This window comes from Manis pentadactyla, chromosome 17, assembly GCF_030020395.1.
Source record: "Manis pentadactyla isolate mManPen7 chromosome 17, mManPen7.hap1, whole genome shotgun sequence".
NCBI classification, from domain to species: Eukaryota; Metazoa; Chordata; class Mammalia; order Pholidota; family Manidae; genus Manis; species Manis pentadactyla.
This window is the reverse complement of record NC_080035.1, coordinates 18,272,650-18,295,554: the sequence shown is the minus strand read 5'-3', so window position 1 is coordinate 18,295,554 and position 22,905 is coordinate 18,272,650.

The window sequence follows — 22,905 nt, the reverse complement described above, 5'->3', positions numbered from 1 at the left end:
AGTTCTTCCAGTAACTATGAAGATTATATTCATATAATTATCGGAATAAAATATTTTGTAAACACTCTGTAACTCTGAGCAGGAAAAAATTTTCCCAGTCCAGGGCAAATTAACTTTGAAGCCCAAATCAGTCAAATAGAGAAATAAAGTAGAAAAAACCCTTTTATTGTGTGCAAGCAGTCTTCCACTTCTGCACGCCCATGTCTCTCAGAACCTGGCTGCAGAAGGGACCCCACAAAACTTCTCTGGTCCAGATATACACTCAACTCTCCCAACCCTGGTAGTCACCTATTGACACAGAGATGGACTACTTCTCTCCATCCCTTGGAAACACCTACTGATATGGAGATGCACTAAGGCCAGGTGAGAGATTCTGGAAATACTGCAATTTAACCCCCACACTACAAGGTCACATACAATAAAAGCAGGAAATTAAGAAATGGGTATCTTTCTATAAAATCAAAGCAACTATTCCTCATTATTTTTCAGTAAACAAAATAGAACTAAAAGGAAGAAATAAGTTCACTTTTATAGACAAATTCTGTATTTTGTAATGCAATTTTAAGCATTCTATTAGAATAACAGACAATTTCACAAAAATTAAGACAGTTGTACAACAGAATTCCATTTTTAAAAACACACAATACCAGGTTTATCTTAAATATTGAAAACAACTAAGAAAGATAGTTTAGAATAACAGGAAGAAGTTAAGTGAAGGTAAAGAAATCCATTAAAAATTATAACAGCATGTGGGAAAAATCATGGAGGCTCAGATGCTACCAATTGGAAAATAACTTAAAACTTAAACTGTATGTGAATAAAAGTGTTTTAATCTTATGTCTGTGCATGTACTGTAAAGCAAGAATACTTTTATTGGATCAAAAATTAATCACTTTGCTATTTAATTATTTTTATCTGTAGTAGTACCCCATGATGTATTTCCAGTGGCCTAAGTATTGGGCTTCATTTAGTATTAGGCTGTCTGACTTATTTCATTTGCATTATTTTCTTCTCCTACTATCCAAAATTATCGTTCTATTACTTGACCTTTTCTGACTTTCTCCTGGATCCTTTTGTTTTAAATTTTGAAAATAAATCTAAACCTCCTTTCTTCAGTTTATTAGGTTCCTATATATTAACTTTAGGTTTTCACAACAGCTTCTAATCTGTTCTTTTGCTCTATAAAGTCTCTTCATTCTGAAGACAACATTTCAGAATACATTCTTTTATTTACTGATAACCTTAAAATAAAAAAGCTTATTTCTACCATACTAATAAAGTCAGTAAGCATATTTTTCTTGACTGTATGCGTAAATATATATAAATCATAACATTAATAATGTATCATCTACATTGATAGGAAAAATCAAATATACTTTATGATGTAATCTGGATAAATATAAATATGAAGAAAAGACAAAGCTTGGAATTAATAAACAATAACTACAAGGTTGAGCCTATTTTTGTAAACTGAGGTACATACAATAAAATGCACATATCTTTAGTGTGCAACTTGATGAATTTTTACTTGTGTATATGCTTATCACCCAGATCACATTATCAAATATTCTCACTAATTTTTTTTCTCTTCATTTATTTTAACTACCCCTCCACTCCAAGGCAACTACTAGTCTTCACTGTGTTTATGAGTTTATTCCAGTTTTGTTTAATTATTTTGTTTTTTAGATTCCACATGTAAGGGAAATTATACAGTGTTTGTCTTTCTCTGATTTATTTCATTTAGCATTAACACCATCTAGGTCCATACATATTGTCACAAATGACAAGGTTGTATTCTTTTCTATGGCTGAGTAATGCATTTTTTAAATCCATTCATCTCTCAATGGACATTGAGGTTGTTTCTGTATTTTGGCTATTGTAAATAATGCTACAATAATCATAGGAGTGCATCTATCTTTATGAATTAGTGATTTTTGTTTTCTCTGGGTAAATTCCCTGAAGCCAAATTTCTGGGTCATATGGTATTCACCTTTTTCGTTTTTTGAGAAACCTCCATACCATTTCCCACAGTGGCTGTACCAATTTGCAATTGTACCAGCAGTGTATGAGGGCAGGTTAAGCCTATTTGTAATCAAATTGTGTAATCTCTCCTTACCTCACTGAAGTAATTTTTAAAAAATTATCCATTTTAATTTGCTTATGTGTAAAGATTCTGTACATATTTAAAATCTATCATCTATTTCATTGAGATTTGAAAGAAGGTTGTATATATATATATTTCTAAGTATAAATTGAACATGTTTAATTTGCACTGATTCAAGTTCATATTGATTTAGTCACTATTAAATAACTGGTAATATGCAGTTTTAGTTCTGGAAATATGAAAAAATACTTTTTTCTCGTGAGAAACAGAAGTGCTGGATAAAATAAGACACTTCTCAATGTATACTGGATCTTAAAATAAAAATAAAATACTAATGAAATATTGATGAACTCTAAGTGAAGAAGAAACTCAAAATTATAAGATTTTCCAGCCCCAATAACCTAGACACTTCCTTTTAAAACACAGGCCCAGGATGCATAGCAAAACGCAAAATTACTGTGTAAAAGCACTTCAGATGTAATCTTTAGGCATAGAAATATAGAGTAGATGAGTAAGACCTTTAAAGGGAAATGAGTAAATTGCAGAAAGTTCTAAGGAAAGTACACAGAATTTGATACAGATGAAAAAAACTAATATGGCAATGTGAATGCGAAGATAAATTATATAACTAAAACAAGTATCATGCAGAAAGGCTTGAGATAATAGAAGATGCTACTGTTAAGATCAAATTATCCAAGAACTCTCTAGAAATGTCAAAAGATATTTTAAAAAATAATCTAAACATGTTCAATTAGACTATTAAAATACATAATCTTTCAAGGTTCAAAACAGTCTATATAATTGTTTGTTACATTTCCCACCATGCCCTTGTTCAATTATCTCCAAATTGAACACAGAAAGAAGAAATTTCATTTTTGTGCCTTTTTCATGCCCATTTACAGAAACTAGTTAAATAAATTATGATATATCTAAATGACATAGTACTGTGTAGTTCCATCTCCCAAATGGGGGAACCACCTCCTCACATACTGCTTTGTAATGATCTTCACAATATACAGAAAAGTTAAAAAAACAAAACAAAATGAAAAACCATGGCAAGGTGCAGAACGATATTTTGCATAGGTAATTTTTTATGCAATTTTATATTACTTAATAAATGAACTTTTGAAAAACAGGTAGAGAGCCTGATTTATTGTATTAACGTTTTATTGAAGACTGACTTCTGGAATATTAAAAAGCATATATGTAAGATATGATGAATGATGTAACCACCTGCTATTGAAAATCTAACTTTGCTTGGTAATTTCCTGGTGTCAGTGTCTCTGGTGATATACTAAATTATAGGAGATCTGAAGGATGGATACTTAACAACTCTCTAATTAAAACTGCAGCATTTGTGCAACAGATGAAGACTATTTCAGGATAAATTAATATCAATAAAAACCAAGAACCTAGCCTGGGTGTTTTGTGGGAAGTTGCCAGAGCAGTCATGAAGGGTAGAACAATTTGCTTCTTGGCAACAGCAGCACAAAAGTATACATTGAGTACCAGTGTCAATTAGAATAAGTTAATGAGATGTAAAAATCAACATAATAAAACAGGTACCCTAGGACCCTCCAACTTCTGATTAGACTGAGAAACTAAATTCTTTGTGGTGAATAATGCAGACAATGTGTTAAAGCTTAATGAACAAATGCACTATGAAAGGGAAATAAATTTAACAAATTACTTTCATATGATCAGAATGCAAAGCATAGGAAAACATATTTAATGAGGAGAACTCTTTTTCTGCTTAAACACTGAATATCAAATATATATTGGAATATTTTGGCATATAGTAAATTTATACATGCTGATAATTCTTCACAAAGAAAGTTCTTGTATAAATGAATATACTGTGGATTAAAAGATAGTTTTACTTTTTCTCAGACTTTGTGCAATACAATAAATTATTGATTTACTCAGTTTTGAGGATATATCACCATGAACTGAGTTTGTAAATTTAAACATTTTGCTAGTAGTAAAGAGATCTGGCAAATTAAAAATGAATCTTGCACAATATTTTTAAAACTCTTAATATTAAAATGCATTGAGTAATTTAATTTGCTTGGTGCTGTATCATATTTTCTTAGTAGCATTTTGTGATAAATATTTTAAATGAACACATGCAAACAAAACCAACAGCTAATATATAGTCAATAGCAGAGTTTGAAAGATCACTGTTGAAAACTGTCATAGCAAAGCATTACAGCAAAGAATTTACTATACTTTTTTTCAAGATGTAGATTTCTGAAAGCATGTTAGTTTGCAAAGAATGTAAGATAAAATATAGAAGCTCTATCGCTCTCTCACATTCTTTTATTTAAAGGTAAAGTCCTTTAAAATAGTTCAAAAGGGACATCCTCTTTTGGTAATAGGTGAAGTCACAGGGGGTTCTCATGGCAGTGAAGATTTATGTGAAAATCATCTGAATAAAAATGGAAACCCAGAGTAAAAACCCCATAATTTGAGAGTGCCTTTCTCTTAAAGGGATCCACCTATTAAAAGCATCAGTTTACCAACCTCACTGTTCTGCTTTGAATTGCCCAATCCCACCCTATCCTGAAAAATGCTCCACTCACTAATCCTGCTAAAGTCATGTGCCACAGGTCCTGTCTCCTTTGTCTGCATTCTACCTTAACATCCCCATGGGGATCCAGGAGGCATGTTGTGTATCCCCTCCAGGACCTGTGAGTAACAGATTTCTCTATTTTGTTTCTCTTATGGTCTCTTGTTGAAACAGGCTCACGATCCAGAATCCTGTGCTCCATTTAACAAATGTTAATTTTACGAAGTCATAACAATTGAGTAATAAAAGTGACAAACTTTCACTTATTGAGAAGTACACCCAGACTGTTTTTTGGTAAAGCTAATCCCATATAAGGAAAATAAAACTTAATTTTGTAATAATCATTTTTGAATTAAATTAGGTCAATCAACAGTCACCAAGTAGTTGATTAGAATATCCTAATATGCCAGAATAGCTTTTATATTTTAATCTTGCTCTCTAGTTATAAAGTGTTGCAAAAATACATATCCTTCACATTGGCTGATGTGAGCTCATTGAAAAAAGTACACATAACAGATATAAAATACAATAATGTATAACCCATGGGAATTAAGTATAGCTAAAAGACCAGCAAAGTTTTATTAGGAATTAGAATGAGTGTAAAGGAAGATGACACTAGAAGCATTATAAAGCAAAAAAAAAAGTTTTTATTTATGTATTTTTGTCTTTGTATGGAGGTACATATTATCTTATGCATTCAATATGTGATTATTTTGACCAATAAATTAAGGAAAAACAACTTGGCACAGTGACCCAGAAGAAGGCTTTTATATATATTATTAAAGACACCACACTGTATGAGCAACTGTATGACCTTGGAATGACTAAATTTCTTTGTGACTCCATGAATTATGCTTTTCTGCAATATGAGTAAATTGTAGAAAGTTCTAAGGGAAGTACACAAAATTTGATACAGAAGAAAAAAACTAACATGGCAATGTGAATGCAAAGATAAATTATACATCTAAAACAAGTATCATGAAGAAAGGCTTGAGATAATAGAAGATGCTACTATTAAGATCAAATTGTCCAAGAACTCTCTAGAAATGTCAAAAGATATTTTTTTAAAAATAATCTAAACATGTTCAATTGGACAATTAAAAAACATAATCTTTCAAGGCTCAAAACAATCTATATAATTATTACATTTCCCACCATGTCCTTGTTCAATTTTCTCAAAATTGAACACAAAAGGAAGAAATTTCATTTTTGTGCCTTTTTCATGCCCATTTATTAACTTAGTGCTGACATACAAAAGGCAAAATCTAACATAGACAAATGCTTTAGTTCTGTCACTTAAGGGAATAATGCCTTTGAAGAAGTTGAAGTTACTGGTTAAAATAATTTATTTGACCTTAATATTTTTTTCTAAGACTCATCATGCTACCTATTATCCAACCTTGTTACTAGCATGTTATGATTCTACTTTGGGGCCCAGGTTTCCAGGATGTTAAATCTATTGCCAAAATTCATTATGTTGAATTACAGCCTGATTTTGTTGTTGTTGTTGTTATGTGCTCTTACCAGTATTATCTCACCAATTTCAAAAGAAATAAACAAATTACAATTTTGTTGTTTATTCTATTACAAATTATCTAATAATCTTATCCTTTTTATTCCCTATGCAAAGAATATGTTTTATAGCTGTTTTTCCAAACTATTTACAAGTTTTTAACATCTTATGATTTGGTGCTTAGTCTTCTTCAAGACACTGAATTAATGAGAAAATCTGCTTCTTCAAGTTTAAAACTAAACATTCTTGACTTTGGCATTTAAAAAAACTATTTCCTCTGAATTTCTAATCTGTTTACCCTTTTAAAAACTCGCTTCCTTTTGAAGGTAAAATGCTTATAATTTTATGTGTTATATCATATCAATATCTTTTATTGTTACTTTGCTGAAAATCAGATTAAGTTTTTAAAAAATACTTTAAAGAATTTTTTTGAAAAGGTTATAGATTTTCAGAAACATGAAGATATAGTGATGTTTCATAGGTCCTTATTAAGAATATGCTGCATTAATTTGGTGCATTTATTACAATTAATGAACCAACATTGATACATTATTATTAACTAGAGTCCCTATTTTATACAGATCTCCTTGGTTTTTACGTAATATCCTCTTTCTGTTTCAGAATCCCATCCTGGATACCACATTAGAATTAGGGGTCACGCCTCCTTGTTCTCCGCTATGACAGTTACTCAGAATTTCACAGGGTCTGATGACCTTGAACATTTTCAGGAGCACTGGTCCAAATTTTATAGAATGCCCTTCAAATGGGATTCTTTTCTGATAGTTTTCTTGTGATTAGACTGGAGTTATGGGTTTTTTGAAAGGAAAAACTTTACAGTACAGAGTACTGTAGAGGTAAAGTACCATTTTCTTCAAATCATATCATATTAAGGGTACATACAATCAACATGATTTATCACAATTGTGAGGTTTCCACTAGAAAGTTACACTTTCTCCCCTTCTATGCTGTATTCCTTGCAGAGAAAACACTATATCAAAGCCACATGTAAAGGTGGTTTTTATCCTCCATGCAAGTGGTTGGGGTATTTACACAAATTATTTGGAAATTTTCTGCAAAAGAGATTTGTCTCTTCTTCCCATTATTTATTCAATCACTTATATGAGTATGGGTTCATGGATATTTATTGTATACCCTGGATTATAATTCACTATCTCTTTTTTTGTTTGTTTCTCAGAATATCCCAGCTTTGTGACTACTTTCAGCCGGCTCCTGTTTTATTCATTTCTTGTTTAAGTACTTCCTTTCTTTGGACATATCTCTTGTACATATCCTGCTCCAGACCTATAATCACTCATTTCTCCAAGGAACTCTGGCTTCTTTTATTGAAGAATAATATTAGAAATCAAGATATGTACACAAAGCATAGTTGATATTTCTTAATAGAACACCCCTTAAAGAATGCATCTTTTGCCTCTTGAGATCTTGTTCTTTGCGTGTACTCTGTGTTTTTTGAGTTATCTGTTTATACTCAACTTAATACTTCCTGAAATTATAAACATTTGAGTCAGTAAAACTCCAATGATTATGTACTTTATAGGTACTGCTGTATGCAGTTGAAGAAATCATCCCTTCATTCAATGAGCTTAGACTACAATGAGAAACTAAAGGGAAACTTATTTCCAGTAGTGTTTAGTAGATGTTCTTATTCTCTTATACACAGATGTATTATCACAAGATAGTTAGAACTTGTCTTTATGTCCACAGTTTTTCTTCCATGAATATATACAGAACTTGGGTTAGATTCTGTAAGAATCTAGATTCTTAAAGTATGATTGATGTGTAACTTTAATCAAACATTAAAAGAGATTTTTAGCTTAAGTGGTGTTTTGTTAGCACCTGCTGGTTCAGCATCTACAAATTTCCGATAAAACTGAAAAAAAAATTCTGCTAAAATATAAGCAATGTGAAAATTCAAATAAATCTGAAAAAAAAGAAAAGACATTTCCTATAATATAATATAAGACTAGTCTCCATTAAGTACTAAACCCTGGAGAGAAGTTGAAAATAAAACAATTTTGAAATTTTTTATTCAAAGGATTATCTGAAAAAAGCCCATGTATCTATAAAATACCTTCCCCATCCTCATCCTCCTTCTGAGACAAAAATTAAGGTTTATCCATGCACAATTTTGAGTCAACTACAGTCTTTCCTTCTGTAACTCTGGGGGCAGGAGGGCAAATATGTTCCCAGCCTGGGGCAAATAACCTTTGAAGTCAAAATAAGTCAAAGGGAGAAATAAAGTGGGAGAAACCCATTTATTGCTTACAAGCAGTTGTCTACTTCTGCTTGCCCTTGTGTTGCAATCTGGTTGCAAAAGAACCCCACCAAACTTCTCTGGTCCAGGTGTGTCTTCAGTATCCCTTGTAATCACTCATTGTGTGGAGACAGACTACCCTCTCCACCCCTTGGAAACACCTATTGATATGAAGATGCAGTAAGGCCAGGTGAGAGATTCTGGAAATATTACAAATTTTCCCACACCTTCCTTACTAAGACTATTCTTTCATTCTGAATACATCCATTAAGCAGGTTTGGGTAGCACAAATGGTGTCATCTCAAGGAGATTTGGCCAGACTATTCTCCTTAAAAGAGAAATCTAGATATTTTCTATTATTTTTTCCATTATTTCCTTAAAAGTATTTATCATAACCCAAAATTATCATGCTCATTTAATATTTTTATCCCTCTATTATAATGTATCATATTATTGTAATATTATAAGATTGTAATATTGTATTTGTCAACTCACTAACATCAGGAAAAGGGAAGATAAGATTCAAAGAAAAAGCTGCCTAAACTCTGCCTATGTGAAGACAAAGGCTTTGCAGGGAGATAACCTCCTTCCCATGTAGATCCCAATGGGGGCACAATTGAACAGAACTAAGAACTGCATAAATCACATCTCAGCATGGGCAAAAGATGTGCACACCAAGAAGGATGACTATATAGGAGGACCTGCAAATCAAATAACAAAGAGGGGCTTCCTAACCATATTGCAGTATAGTTCTCCTGCCCACAAATTCAGGGTTTTGCCTACTTTGACTCTGGCCCGCTCCTCTCCCGAAATATATTCAAATAAAACTCACTGTGCTTCACTATTGTGTCTCTGCCATTCAATTCTTCGTGCTGTGGGGACAAGAACTGAGGAGAACAAACTCAACCCATAACAAACTTATCACTGGTATGCTTGATGAGTGAATATACAAGATAATGGATTTAAAAATTAAGATCTAGATATTTTTCAAAATTATAATTATTAATTTATGCATTAATATCAGACAACAGTTATAAGACACTCACTGTGATATGGTTAATTTTACAAGATTACTCCTAGTAGGATGGATATCTTTGACTAAAAATTTCTATCTCTTTCTGCTCTTGTAGAAATGTTTAAACTTTGTAACAAGGAATACTGAGCCCAAGAGATACTTTTTAGAAAGAGGTACATTTCACACTTTGATTTAATTTGAATTTTTAATGTTAGTGACCACAAATGATATTAGCAAAGGTAGCTTAGCTTTATTTAGTAGGTAAACTTCTTTAAATTTGTGTATCCTATGATTTCTCAAATGTATTTAATCATAAGCTGTTTTTCTTCTTTTAATTATTTAGGCTGTTACCTTTTCAATAGTGTATCCCAGAATCTAAACTGAGGAGTATCCTTACTTAAAATGAAAGATCTTATTCTTAAATGGTTGATTTTTTAAGTTCAAGAGAACTTTTGCATCTATTTCTTTTAAAATCTACTAATGATTTTCAGGTAGTCCTGTTTGACAACATATTTTTATTTTGTAACCCATTGAACATGGCTATCCTTCTCAAATCTATATGTCCAACAAATTTCACAAGTATACTTAAGTTAACTTCTTGATAAACCTATTGAACAGGAAACTAGAAACAAAGAACAGATCAAATGGCAAAACAGTAGGGAGCTTCCTTCAGGTTCACATTGATTTATTAATCGTGAGAAAACTATATATCTAGTTAAGGAACACTTTTTTCCCTAATAGGCTGCTGTTCTTCAACCTATTGAGCCTGTCACAAAAAGAAAATAGCCTTTTTTTTCTCTTGGCATGTTCTTCCTAAATCATAGTAATTTTAACCCTAGTGATATCCTAGTGATATTTTATTTTTCTAACTACCCACTCACCATCTTTTTAAAAATGACACATTCATGATTTTTCCCTTCACTAATGTCACATTAAAGGTGGGACTGGAGTGCAATATTAAATAAAGGATTGCATCTCAACTTAGCACTATCACCCATTTACAAACTGAGCCTCAACTTTCCTTATTCCTTTAATTTGTGTGCTATATGACTTTCCTCATTTTTTTCATTTGGTTAAATCCCTGTTATTCTTCAAGTTACTTGGTTAGGTTTTAGTTGTTACCTCCTTGCTGAAGATTCCCAATGTTATCTCAGTTAGTAAGTAAACACTACCCTCTACCTGATTGTGTCTGTGCCTATCTTGTCTGAACTGATAATATTTGAACCATTTTTACATGTTTTATTCTGACTATATTATGAATTACTTGTGGACCAAGGATGGGAAGATAATTTTGTGCAAAATGACTTTATATGAGTTAGTTTAATAAGCACTTTATCTAGTTTACATTTCTTAGTACAATGATGATAAATGGTATCTTAGCTCCATACAGATGAGGCACATTATTTTTAGGGTAATTAACTTGTTCAAGGTTCAAAAGAGGGTGATCTGGTGCTTCTTACATAACCACACATCTGATTTCAGCGGTTACACTCTTCAAGATCAGCTGCATTTTTTTACATGTAAAGCAAACAGCATTTACATAGGAAATTAGAAGAGAACTTGATTTACTGAATTAAGTGATGACCAGCTGAGAATGGATAATTATAATTTTGTATAAAAATTATTTTCAGAGACTTTTGTAGGGTCTGTCAATTTTCAGACTGAAAGGGTGAAGGAAATATTAGAGGCTGATGTAAAAACATATATAGGTAGTAATCAATATTTATGGGATTCCATAATAGTTACAATTGATCCAAAGAATACATTCTTTCATTGTTATTTATTAAATATTTATCAGGTGTGAAGCATTTGACTATAAGTTTTAAAAATTCCATCTGTTTAAAAGACAACAGTTTATCATTAGTTCTGTCTACTAACACTAGATGCTTTTAATTACTCTATTAATAAACTCATTTGCATATGTTAAGTATTAAGATTGAATTCACAAGGTCTTAAACAATAGCTTAGGAGTTTAAAAAAGTTTTGTTTCGGGTCAGACACATAATATTATGTCAAGGTAACATCAATAATAAACAAATCTAATTTGAAAAATAAAGTTTAATTTTCATATAAACATTTGTCTATTGCAGGCTGGCTGGTGACTGCTTCACATTATCTTCACTCTGATACCAAGCTGATTAAGCTAATCAGAGCATGGATCTTCTCTTTGGCAGATAAAAAGAGAGGATGGGAAAGAAGAGTGAATTGAGGACTGCCCATTACCACTCACATTTCACTGGTAAAAACAAGTGTCATGGCAACACCTAAATTCAAACAGATTAAAAAGTGAAATTTTCAGATGTATGCAGGAAGAATTGAGGACCCTTTTTGAAGGGTACTAATGTGTACTACAAATATTTTTAATTGTGCCATATAAATGACAGAACATATGAAGATATTGAGAGATAGAGAATGAAAACCAACTTTTGAGCTCAGATTAAATATCTGCTCCTTATTCCTGGTTGAAATTCTGAAATTTTTCAATTTCCCATAATCATTTAATGTAAGCACTTTACAAAAATGAAAAAATAAAACAAAGGCAGGAACTTAAGTTTACTCTAAGATGCATTTTTTTCATTTCATTCTATTTAGCACAGAAGACCCAGCAATATCAATCATGCTATTGAAAACTGGATATTTTCTAGATCAAGAGATCATCTGTCAGAAACTAATGCCTTCTATTAATTCATTCAAACACCTCCAATTTAGGTTTATCTATTTTGCTACTATTAAATTTTTGAGAACAAACATTTTTTTAGAGAATATAAATAAAGCATACTATGTAAAATATCCTCAAGAAAAAAATAATGAACAAATTCATTACTAGATGGTCCACCTACACTCCATATAAAGGCACTCCATTATAACAGAATCCAAAGGAGAATAGAAATTAACAAACAAAACAAAATAAATAAACAAGCAAACAAAAGAACAAAAGAAACCCTGGGTTCTGAAGTAGACTACAGACTTAATGGAATTCTTAATTTCATTAACCTGATTCAGAATTGGGTTAGAAACAGCAATTCTTTATGCAGATATACTCAGAGAAATATGCTTCATGGCTTTCCCCCTTTTAATATGATTTATATTACTTTTCAAATGAAGTTTTTCTCCTCTTTAGGGATCTACAATAATCTGAAAAGAACAATGTCACCCCTTCTTTTACTATTATATTACTAAGCTTTGTCTTAGTCAATTTGGACTGCAATTGCAGGATTTCATAGGCTGGGTAGCTTATAAACCACAGAAATTTATTTCTTATAGTTCTGGAGGATGAGAAGTTCAAGGCACTGGAGATTCAATGTCTGGTGAGAATCCATTTCCTTGTTCAAAGACAATCATCTTCTCACTGTGTCACATGATCCAAGGAAGGAGGGAGCAATCGGGGTCTCTTTCATATGGGCACCAATCCCATTCATGAGGGTTCCACTCTCATGATCCAATGACTTCTCAGATATTGCATTGGGGATGTTTTTTCCACACATCAATTTTGAGGGACAAAAATACTTAGTCTATAACATTCCACCCCAAGAATCCCAAAATTCATGTCCTTTTGCATACAAAACACATTCATCATATTCCAGTAGATCACAATCCCTACCCAAATCACATGCTCAGTATCAACTGTAAAGTCTTAATCCAAATTTGAGATATGAGTGAGAATCAAGGTAAGATTCATCCTGAGGCAAATTCCTCTCCAGCTAAGCACCTGTGAAACCAAACATGTTATGTGCTTCTAAAACAAAATGATAGGATAGGCATAGGATAGACAGACATTCCTGTTCCAAGAGGGAGATATAGGAAAGAAGGAAGGAATGCCAGGTCCCAAGGAAGTCTAAAATTTAGAAGAGCAATCCACATTAAACCTTAATTTAAGTCTTGAGAATAATCTGGCTCACTGGTAAGGATGTCCTGCCCTCAAAGTTTGGGGTAGGCCCATACCCACCAAAATAAAGACCCAGCAGCTGAAAGTTCCCCACAGAGAGGAGTAGCCCCCTCCCCAGGTCGTGGAGCTCTCTATGGTTCGCCTCTATACTCAGGCTGAGCTGGTGGATTTGGGCTCCTGGTTTAGGCAGAAGCCCTCAGAGTCAATATCAGCTTGGTTCCTGCATCTGTGGGACTTAGGGGTGGATGGAATTGTTCTGTCGGGATCAGAGATGGGAAAGCTGGCTTCCCTGACAGTGCAGCCCGCCTTGAGGCAGCGATTACAAAATGCACATCAGACCCCTGGTAGTCATTCCCTCCTCAATTGGCTTATGGCTGCACTTCATGCTGTGTAGTCCAATCCGGGTCATCTATGATCCTCTCCCGTTAGATGGCAGACATATGCTAAGCTCCAACAGTTGCTACGAGAGCTAGGCATAAGAAATGCCATCTATAGTCCAGAGAATTATGGCCCAGATAAAGAGATTTTCACTACTGGGTTGAGAAATATTGTGCTTCCAATGGCTCCCACATCCGTCTGGGTCTCTAGTGGCCATTCTTTCCTCTCACTTAGGGCAGCCCATAAGCGAGGTGACACATACAGTAGCAGACTTAGGAGAGGCTTCAGCAATGAGAACCTAGAAAGAAATAAGATCTACTATTCAGAAGAAAATTAAAGGGCCTCATGAAGGTTTTGAGGACCCAGATGTGGGCTGATTTAATACAGGCAGGAGCAGATGGGAGGAAATTAGATGGGAGGTCACATAGGATCTTACTAGAGCTATGGCAACAGCTGAAACCAGAGCAGCAGTTACAGCCATTAAGACCAAAGAGGCAGAGGTCAGAGACAGAGCCACGAGTCCAACCTGTGTGTCTGCAAGACTTCCTGCTGGAGAGCGAGCCCACCTCACTTGAGCCCACACAGGAAGGTGATTGGGGAGCATGGTTTGACTGATGTGAATGTCAAGGTATCTGCCCTGACCGACCAGGAGGGGACCAGAGGCCACATGTTGAAATAACTATCCATTGGTCCCCACTGAACATGTCCTGGCTCTGGTGGACACAGGGGCTGAATTTTCAGTGTTTCATGGTAACTCTGAGCAGTTCCCTGGGAGCCCAACTATCATAGATGGATACGGGGATAAGGCTATCAGAGTGAAAAAAGCCCAAGTCCCTTTGGAAATAAGGTATCTATCCCCAAAAGAGTACACTGTGTATATATATCCTATTCCCGAGTATATTTTGGGGATTGATATCCTGCAGGGTCTATGGCTGCAGACCACTGCAGGTGAGTTCAGACTGAGAGTACGTGTGGTGAAGGCAGTTCTGAGGGGACATGCTAGGCACCCGCCCATAGCTTTGCCTGAACCTCAGTGGGTGACTAATACCAAACAATACAAACTGCCTGGAGGGCATAAAGAGATTGGAGAAACTCTCCAGGAGCTGGAAAAGGTGGGTATTATAAAGCCCACCCATAGTTCCTTCAATTCCCCATTGTGGCCAGTAAAAAAGCCAGATGGCTCCTGGAGTATGACTGTGGATTACAGAGAACTGAATAAAGTCATAATCCCTTGCATGCTGCTGTGCCCTCACTTGCAGGCTTGATGGATACCCTTAGCCATGAACTAGGAACATACCATTATGTGGTAGATCTTGCTAATGCCTTCTTTTCCATTGACACTGAGCAGGAAAGTCAGGAACAGTTTGCCTTCCAGGGAAGGATGGCAGTGGACTTTCACTGTCCTCCCACAGGGATACCTCCACAGCCCCACCATCTGTCATGGACTTGTAGCCCAGGACTTGGCTGCGTGGGAGAAACTGCCAATGGTGTGGGTGTAGCATTTTATTGATTATATCATGCTCATGTCCAATTCTCTTTTAGATCTAGAAGGGGCAGCGCCTAGACTGCTGCAACATTTATAGGGGAAAGGATGGGCTGTGAACAGTACCAAGGTTCAGGGACCTGGTTTGTCTGTAAAATTCTTGGGGGTCATCTGGTTGGGTAAGACCAAAGTTATAGCAGAAGCAGCTATAGATAAAGTCCAGGCATTTCCTACCCCTACAACTATAGCATTGCTACAGGAGTTTCTGGGTCTTCTAGGCTACTGGAGAGTGTTTATCTTGCACTTAGCACAAACTCTGAAGCCCTTATACTGGTTAGTATGAAAGGGTGTCATGTCGGACTGGGATGAGACATGTGCATCTGCCTTTACTACAGCAAAAGGGGCTTTCAAGGCTGTGCAGGCCTTGAGTGTGATAGACCCATCAAGGCCCTTTGAGCTGGATGTTCATGTCGCTGAAGATGGTTATGGCTGGGGTCTCTGGCAGCGGCTTGAACGAACTCTCCAACCCACTGGATTCTGGTCACAACTCTGGAAAGGGGCAGAGGTACGATACACTTTGATAGAAAAACAACTGGCTGCCGTGTATCACCGCTTGCTGGCTACAGAATCCATCACTGAAATGGCTCCAATAAAGGTAATTACTACTTATTCCATCTTGGGGTGGGTACAAGACTGGACCCAAAAGCCAAGGAGTGGTGGGGCACAAACACCCACACTAGCCAAATGGGGTGCTTACCTGCCGCAGCATAGTACCCTCTCTAGTAGCCCCTTGAGTGAAGAACTCCATCGCTTACTGAGGCCAGTGACATATACTAGTGAAAAGCCGGAAGACCTTCCTTTTGAACTGTTAGTAGCAGAGAGTCCCTATCATGAGGGAAGAGCCCCTATACCTGAAGATGCTTGGTACACAGATGGCTCCAGAAGTGGGCAGTCCCCAAAATGGAGGGCCATAGCTTTCCATCCTAAGACTGAGACAATATGGATGGAAGATGGTGAGGGGAATAGCAGCCAATGGGCAGAGTTGCTGGCTGTGTGGCTTGTGATCAGCCAGGAGCCCTCCCTATAGTTGTCTGCACTGACAGCTGGGCTGTCTATCAGGGCTTGACCCTGTGGCTACCAACCTGGTACCAAGGCAACTGGCTGATTGGTCACCAACCCCTTTGGGGGCAAGATTTTTGGCAAGATTTATGGGCCTGTGGTCCAAATAAAATAATTGCAGTATAAGATGTGACAAGTCATTTGCCACTGGCATCCCCAGGAAATGATGAAGCAGATAAATTGGCCCAGATACATTGGTTAGAAGGAAAGCCTGCTTCCAGTGTAGCCCAATGGATACATCAGTGTTTGTTGCATGCAGGGCAAAAGACAATGTGGGCTGTAGCCCATCAGTGGGGCTTGCCTGTAACGTTGGAAGAAATTAGTAGAACCTGGCAGGAATGTGTCATGTGCTCCAAAAGGGACTTACACCAAGTTCCACAGTAACATAGGACAATGGCTAACAGGCCTATAACCCTCGTCAGGTGGCAGATAGACTGTATTGTGCCTCTACCTGTGTCAGAAGGATATGAGTATGTTATGACTCATGTGGACACAGGACTTCTGGTTGCTTTTCCTACCCGTTGTGCAGACCAGCAGATGACCAAAAGAGGCCTGGAGCATCTCTTTGCTGCCTATGGCTGACCACAGGTAATTGAGAGTGATCAGGGCTCCCATTTTACTGGACACACACTGCAATAATTGGTGCAACAGCTGAGAATCAAATGGAAATTTCATGTGCCATACAGTCCTACCACAGCAGGCATGATAGAGAGGCACAATGGCTTGTTAAAATCTGGACTAAAGTCAGATACCAATAGTCTGCGGGGATGGTCAGTCTGCTTATGGACCCTGCTACAGTGCTTGAATGAGAGACTCTGAAAGGGAGCCCTGAGCTCCATAGATATGTTAACACATATGGCTGCCTCCCCTATAGAACTGCAGGTGCAAACCAGGGAAGAATCAATGAAGCTGAGGTTCAGCCACCAGAATGACATTTTGCTGCCAGCACCAACTGCAGTGAATCCTGGAGATGCCACTGAGTGGATGTGGCCTTGGACCTTTTGACACATGGACCAATGATGGCTGGCTTTCCTGGCAACTTGGGGACAATGTCTGGAAGCTGTACTCTGTGTATTCCTGGAATAACCACAAAGTGACACCCAAAGGTCACAGCAGTATATCCTGAATGGCCAGAAGGTAGGAGCATCTTACCGGGGAGTTTTGTTTTATCATTATGGCCAGTGTGTGCACCTCCTGTAGCACTATATATAGACCCTTCAGTAACCCCCACAGGGAAAGGGTAAAAGTATGGTATACTAGACCTGGAAGGGACCCCCTTCCTGCTACAGTCCTATCACAGGACCACTGTCTTGCATGCATCCTACCTGATGGACAAGATTTGTCTATGTTGGTGTCATTAAAACATGTGTCTTATCACCCCTAAAGTGTTTGTGTATTGGGGACTTCCTCTGGCTTGAGGATTATTATAAATTTTGTTACCTGTATCAAAATCTTTTTGTATCTTAATTTTTGTTATTATCTAAATTTTTGTGATCCTCTGTTGCTACTGTGGAATCTGGTTACAGTGTTCCAGCTTTCTCACACAGGTACCACTGTGGAAGATTGAGAGCATGTAGATTGTAAGGCGAGAATCCTGAAGGGGTGGAGTTTGGGGAAGTTGGGGTTCCTATGTCCAGGATCCTCACTGAACTTAAACCACCTGATGATGTAACTAACCTGTTGCTAGGCTGCCGCTTCCACACCTTTAGGCAATAAGCTATTATTGCTCTATATAGAGAGCTCGGCCCAGTGCTGTGGGCAGAGGCAGAGATGCTAGTGCTCAACCTGCCACCAGGAGAACAAGCTGGGTAACAAACCCTTTCACCCCAAAGAACATTTTGCTGTCAATTTCTTTGGTTACATTGAATCCATAGTGAACTTGCCCAGGGCTGAAATCCATTGGCAAGACAGTATAGCACTGAGAAGACAAGTAGTGACTCTATAGTATCTTACTATGCAGTTCGACTGTGACTGTAATTGGGTATGTGGTGGGGACTTGATAATGAGAGCAATCTAGTAACCACAATGTTGCTCATGGAATTGTATATTAATGAAACTAGAATAAAAAACGTGAAAAAAAGAAATAACTGGCCAAAATGGAACCTCTTCTGTAAGCCACACTAAGACTTAAAAACTAATCTAAATACAGTTGTAGCCACTCCTAAGATTGGAATTTTAAACTGATCAGTCTGGAATTTCCTGCTCAGCACTAGTTAGGTAATCTGCATGATAAGACCCGCCTGCCTTCCCCTAAAGAAAGGCAACCTTACCTTCACTAATCAATTTTTTAAACTTTTCTTTTCTATGTGTCTTACATGAGTATTTCAGTCCCTGGCAAGTACTCCACGGGTTTAGTGAAACCAGGTATGATGATTGAATGTTCTTGGGGTAAAAGCGTTTATTACCTGGCTTTATTCTCCCAGTGGTATGCCATGCACTAGGATCACATCTGCATCCAGCAGTCTGCAGGTCCATGATCCACCTGTCTTTCTGCCTCCACCTAGAGCACTGTGTAGAGCTCTTTAATAGTGACTCAGTCAATAAGAGCTCATTGCCTACAGGTGCAGAGCATTAGCATAGCAGTAGGCCAATTACATCATAAAGCAGTTTAGGGTCAGGTGAAGATTCTGGCCAATAAGAAATTCCTTTTTACCCACACTACCCTTTTTCTGCCTATAACAACCTTCAGTTTTGTAAAGCTCCTTGGACTCCTTCTGTTTGCTGGATAGGATGCTGCCTGATTAATGAATTGTTGAATAAATCAATTAGACCTTCACATTTACTTGGTTGAATTTTGTTCTTTCGCACAGCAAAACTAAAGCAGAAGCTGTTACTGATAGAGTGGGGTGCCGTTTAACAAATATCTGAAACTGGAAGCAGCTTTGGAATTGGGTTGTATTTAGAGGCTGTAAGAGTCTGCAGGTACTTGCTAGAAAGAGCCTGCTACGCTGCTGTGAACTGACCTTTAAAGGTGAGAGGTCAGAAGGAAAAGAAAGCTATAGAGAAAGACTCCATCTTAGAGAAAATCTAACCATGAACAGTATAGTGGTAGAAAAGTTGACAGTTTCCTCCCTAGCAGGGGCACCTGGAGAGGTAGGTTGTGAGTTTGCTGCTGGCAGAAGCTTTGCAACAGGCAGCTGGGCAAAAAGGCGGGGGGGGAGGCTGGAAACACTGTGGGCCGCAGGGCCAGCCCATGGCAGTGAGGAAATCTGTTATTTAGCTAAAGAGTTATCTAATTATACTGTTGAAAGTATTGCCTGGTTCCTCACGACTGCCTAGTAGTAAAATGAGAAAAGACAGAAATGACTTAAACATGGAATTTTTAAACAAAAAGGAAGCAGAATTTACAAAGTTGGGAAATTCTCCGCTTATTCATATTGTCTTGGTGGACAAAAGGAACTCCTCCTGGCAGATGAAATCATGAATCCTTTCTGGACTCTAGATTTATGTTGTAATAATAGTCAGTTGGGGGCAGAATTCCTTGTTTATTCATTTTTATTTTTTTTTCCCTTTGTGAGTGCCTATGTGTCACACTCTCCTCTGAGTTTGTCAGGACTGTCAGAATAGTTCAGGGCTGGGTTTAGTTTTACCCCATGTGGTGCTCAAACTCTAGGTAAGTTAGAAAAATAAAGACACCAGTTTCAGTGTCACAAAACATCCCAAGAAAGTTAAGTTGGCTAGAAGCTCAAGACTGAACTTGGCATTTGCCAAGATCTGCCATAATACACATGATAAATATTGGTGCCCTGAAAAAAAGTCAAGATACTGGTAATTCAATTGTTAGTTTTTAAACTAACTAGTAAATTTAATGTGTTAACATAAAATTTTAATTGGTAATTTAAAATATTAGTTTTCTACTGCTGTACTGCTGTGTAACAAATACTCCAAAAATAGGATAATTTAAAACAACAGTTAACTTTTTTATTTTAGTCATTTTCTGTGGTTCAAGAACTTCAGAGCAACATTATTAAGTGGTTGTGGCTCAGCAGTGCCTCTAAGAGGTTGGTTGAAGTCATCTGGAGACTTGACTAGAGAAGAGAATACACTTCCAAGTTCACAAAGTTACATATCTGTTGATAGGAAACTTCTCTTGTGTCACTGTCAAGATAGAAACTTCTGCCTTGGAAATCACTGTCAGTCTTTTCCTTGATTCCTATAGGTTATATATATCAACCCTATTCAGTGTGAGATGCTGCTACACAAAGTCATGAGTAACAGGAAGTAAAGATCATTGATGTCTCTCTTGCAGGCTTAGGTACCTTGAGGGTGGTATCATTTTTTGTACTACTGCCACCATTAACAACAAAGTCTTCATGAACATTCCATTACTGATGTGTCAACAAATTGTACTGATCAAATGGAATAAACCATTAGTCACTCCTTCTTTAATTTAACTCTTTCATCAATAAAACTTTTAAGCAACCTTGAATCATCTCAGCATTACAACTTATCCTAGCTACTGCTGCAATAACTAATTCTGCATTTGTTTTTCCTGAGATTTACATCCACTCAATTTCATAGTACCTCACCTTTGGTCTGTTTCATAAAATGCTTATTTATAACACCACAAACCTTCTATGTGGGTTTTCTTTAATATGACATGCCTATGGGGAAATGAAGAGCCCTATGAATGAGCAATTTATAATTGTAAGGTAAATGCACATGGGCCTATCCTAGAAATATGGGGAATCAGAGTTATATGAATTAATGCTTTCCCCTTTTGCACTCCAGGGAGATATAATGAAATTCATTTCTATGGATTAGCAATTCCTGTGAAATCAAGCTCGATTTGGCCAAAGGGGTAGAGGCTATTGTAGATGCTTTCAGAAATAAACTAATTCTGGTAATTCACAGATGAGTCTTTCTCCAGGAACTCCCCTCAGCAAAACACACACAAAAAAAATAAAAAAACTCAGCCCTAAAATTAAACATCTATAAATGTATCCCTCATTTGGGCAGAATACACTAAATGAATACACAGCCAAAGAGGCCCACACATATACTTCATACAAGAAAATTACAAAAAGCCATTATAACTCCAGAGCTCACTGTGGGATCAGCTGAGACCTCTGTTGCAACTATATTGGAGTTCCGATTCTCCCTCTGCCCAATCCTCTTTTGTTAAGCAATTCTTAAAACTCCTGTAGGCAAATTTCAGCATATCATCTGCTTTGCAAAGAACAAAACCCATGGCATTTTAAAATCAGGATAATTCTGAGAAGACAGACTCTTAAATGGAAACTGGACCACCTACTAGACAATGAGAATATCACCACCAATGTAGATAGAGCATCTTTAGCTCCTGCATGAAACTGTGTTGAAATTATTAAAACTTTAACTGAGATAAATGTGGATGGGATATGGATGGAAGAGAATATGTTCAAAGGTGAAATATCTCAGGATTTTAAGGAGCATGAGAAAAGTAGTACTTAAACTGTTGAAATAACTTTCTAGACCCAAGCTGGAGACACTACTTTCTGCAGTGCTCTATTAGCAAACTGAAATTTAGGTAATATTTGTGTCCCTGTAAACGTCCTTCTTGACCAGAAACACAGTATATCCAGTCAGCCAATCTCTGATCACTAAGCCAACTCTGAGCTCTCTCACACTAGGCAAGGCTGACGTGGGGCTAGACAATCAGATATTTTCTATTCTTCATCTTGATTTTCATTATTTATCCTATAAAATCTTCTTTCCTTCCGCTCCTCTTGGAAGTCATCAAGAGGACATGACTTCTGGTTGACCAACGAGCTGGACCCATACAATCAGAGGCACCTCCCTGACTCCCCTGTCCTTGGAATGTATATTCCACCCACCATTACCACACTAAAGGCTGTTTCAAATACATACACTTGAGAGACAGAATGTTTATTGAGACTGTGGGTAAAATTGCAATATTTTCAGAATCTCTCACCTGGCCTTAGTGCATCTCCATATCAGTAGGAGTTTCCAAGGGGTGGAGAGAAGCAGTCCATCTCCGTATCAGTAGGTCATTACAAGGGGGAGTGAGGGCTTATCTGAACAGGAAAGGCTGAATGGGTCCCTTTTTGCAGTGCGGTAGAGAGACACATGGGCAAGCAGAAGTGGATGACTGCTTGTAAGCAATAAATAGTTTCCCCACTTTTTTTCTCCCTTTGACTGATTTTGCCTTCAAAGGTTATTTGCCCCAGGCTGGGAACATATTTTCCCCCCCAGAGTTACACATGGCTGTAGTGAGTAGGACCTCTGAACCTGAAATCTGTGTTCATGGGAGCAACACTTTGGCATGTAGCCCCCAGAGATAGTGGGGAGATACCAAGAAACCACCCTGTGAATGGTAGGGAGGCCCTGGTAGTTACTGAAGTAGGGGGTGATGACACCCATCCCTTCAGCAGCAGTGGAGGGTACAGCTTACCTGAGAGCCACCTATCCGTGGGACTTCCACTCAGGGAGCCTTTAGTGGGGATTAGTCTAGGGTAAACACATCCTAGATGGGTGGGCCCTTCCCCAGAATTGAGGAAAGGTGGAGAAACCAGAACTTGTGGAATTAGCCCTCTGTGACATAGAAGACTGCTTAGAGGCCC